This window comes from Callithrix jacchus, chromosome 4 (assembly GCF_049354715.1).
Source record: "Callithrix jacchus isolate 240 chromosome 4, calJac240_pri, whole genome shotgun sequence".
Classification (NCBI taxonomy): domain Eukaryota; kingdom Metazoa; phylum Chordata; class Mammalia; order Primates; family Cebidae; genus Callithrix; species Callithrix jacchus.
The window spans coordinates 58,926,635-58,929,705 of record NC_133505.1 but is presented as its reverse complement, the minus strand read 5'-3'; positions in this window follow the sequence as shown (position 1 = coordinate 58,929,705).

Below are 3,071 nucleotides of genomic sequence, written 5' to 3'. Positions count from 1 at the left end.
TCAATTGGTCATAACAAAGTAAAAAAATCACTAGAAAATGGTAATTCACTTTCACTTAGGCATGTCAGTGTGAAATGTATCTATGCTATTTATAAATGATTGTGAAGTATATGACTTAGGGAAATTATAAAACATTTGGAGCTAGAACAGAACACAAAAGTCAGTCCCTTAATTTTACAAATGAAGAAACTCCACCTCAGAGAGGAATGGCAAATTGCTTTATAGGGCATTCCTGGTTACTCTCAATCCAGGACTCTGGCTTCACCACTTCGCTGCCTCATTCAACCCAGTTATTCTAACTGGATCCAGTACTGGACTTCTCTCTTCTGCAAGGTTGCTCACTCTTCCTTTGTTTGAGAACAAAATTCTTGTGGCTTACTTGAGAAATTAAGCCCGAAAAGGACTAAAGCAACCCAAAAGTAAAAAAGAGAGAGAAAAGAAAGTAGCGAATTCTTCAGGACAGAATCACTTTTGGGAATTTAAATTTTCTCTAGATTTCTGCCTTTTAATAGTATAACAAGTAATCAGTGAAGATTTATTATTTATAATTGGGTATTGTGTATCGTATAGAAGAATACAGAAAGAAGTTCCTTACCTTTGAGAAAATTAAAATCCATAGGCTAAGTGAGAAAACACATTTACTCCCCCATTCTGTTCATCTTCCTTTGTGACTTCTCCATCCATAGCCCAGACTTACAAAAACTAATGATGTAAATGGAAACCTTATGTGTAATAAATCTAGTCAGTAGCTTTTCTCTTAAATCTCTGAAAATATCAATTAACTGTGGGTAAACAATACCTGTGGAAATAAGAAAAGATTTTTTTCTAAAAGATTTATTAAAAACACATAGTCCAACCAGTACCACTATTCAATTAGTTAACTAAATAGCGAATTCATATTTGAGTGTCTATTATACACCCTTAATGGTTTTAGAAGGAACAGTATGTATGTTAATGATGCATGTATAATATATCATATATGAAACATGAAAATGGATGGTTGGTAATGAGCTTAAGTCGATAAAGAATATTTCTTAAAATATTCTGCTTGTGCAGTTGAATAGGAATCTTTGATTTCCATTTTTTGAGTCACATACTACTTGTTACCTAAATGAAAGTATATAAGTTGGAAATATATCTGTGTTTGTATGAATATATATATGTATACACACACATATATTGAAACAGGATGAAGGGGCAATGACATGTAGTTTGGTATTTGGGAGTGGAGGACTACCAGACTTTAGGAGGACAGGGCCAATCCAACGTGCACGAAAACTCCTTCTTAATGATGAGGAACAAACAACTGAGTGAGATATTTAACATTTTTTATTTTTAGCTTGTGTTTCCCTATTTACAGACAAAATAATAAAATTGCAAAGCCACATTCATTGTGTGCAATTCTTCTTGCTTTTTCTTAGTGGTGAGCAATCTTTCCTAGTTCTCCATTCCTTTAATTGGTCCTTGGAGAGTCCTCTCAAACCTTTTCAATGACATTCAGTGAACATTTCTGAGTGGTGCCAAACCAGAATCTCTGTGATAACTCACAAATTACAGATTGAACTAAAGCTGTATTACTTTCTTTTGCAATGTTTAATGCATGAGTTTTCTTATTTGCTATGGCTAAGCTGATGACATACATTCCTCTTTTTCGTCTTAAAGCTTCATGAATTACTGTGAATATGGTTTAAAATATGTTCTTCAGAAATGATTACACTGCAAGCCTTTCCTTCTATTGTTTCCTCTGCACAGTATTTGAAGTCAAAGAATTACCTGTGAATGATATATTTCTGAAAAACTCCCAATACTCTGCAGAGATAAATTTAAGATATTTAAAATCACTGATTCTGCTTTGACAGCTCTACACAGAGAAAAGTGAGTTTTTAAATATTTGCAGATCTCTTCAATACCTCATAAATGAAATAAATGGCATATTTTAATGCTTACATTAAATCAGGTTCAAAAATTTTTCAGCATTTTCTAAATGCAGTTTTAGATACAGGAGAAAATTTATTCTTTTAAAAGAGAAAAAAACAAATTAAAAAATAATCAGGACTGATTGCTACTTTCTGTGCATTTCAAAATTTTTGAGCATATTGTGCCTTAAAATCCAGCAACTGTTACTTTGAAAACACTCATTGATTCATTAAATAATGCATTTCCCCTTTGTACTTCTTTATTTTTTTAATCTATCATTTGTTACCTTTTTTCTAAAAAAATTTTAAGCAACAGGGTCTCTGTAACCCAGGCTGGAGTACAGTGGTGAAATCATAGCTCACTGCAGCCTCAAACTCCTAGTCTCAAGCCATCCTCCCCCTCAACCTCTCGAGTAGGTAGGATTACAGGCATGCATCACCACATCTGTCTAATTTTTAAAATTTTTTGTAGAAATGGTGCCTCATTATGCAGTCCAGTCTAGTCTCCAACTCCTGGCTTCAGGTAATCCTCCCACCTCAGCCTCCCAAAATGCTGGGATTACAGGTGTGAGCTATTGTGCCCTGCCTGGACATATTTTATGTGTATTAGAGTTTTTGTTGTTGTTGTTTATAGCATTTCTTTAATGACAAGAATGAGAGCTATTAGAGGCCATGGTTTGGTTTATTTTGTTCACTGTTGTATTCCCAAAATCCAGAATAGAGACTAGGATGAGGTGGGATTGGCCCTACCTGAACAATACATGATGAATTCTCCATTGGAAAAGAGGAATTTTTCAGAAGGAGATAAGAGCTAGCTATTACCTAGACAGATGAATGGTTTCCTAAGCATCTTTAAGTGGGAACACACATATAGATGAACATATGTGCTTTTTCTGATTAATGACTTTAAGAACCATCCCAGTTGCTATATAAAATGCAGTCACTCCTCCCCAATGGGAGACACATATGTCCCCAACTCCAGATGTCTCTCATGGGGTTGAATCCAGATGTGCCTCCACATGATTGGACAATATATAAATCACAAATTTACATGTCTCTAAGAGTCTCTTGAGCAAGAAGAACAAGAAATCTGCCTTGCCAGGAGAAATGGTTTCTTGGTGAGTTCATTAAAAGTCCCTGCCTAGGAGAAATCCA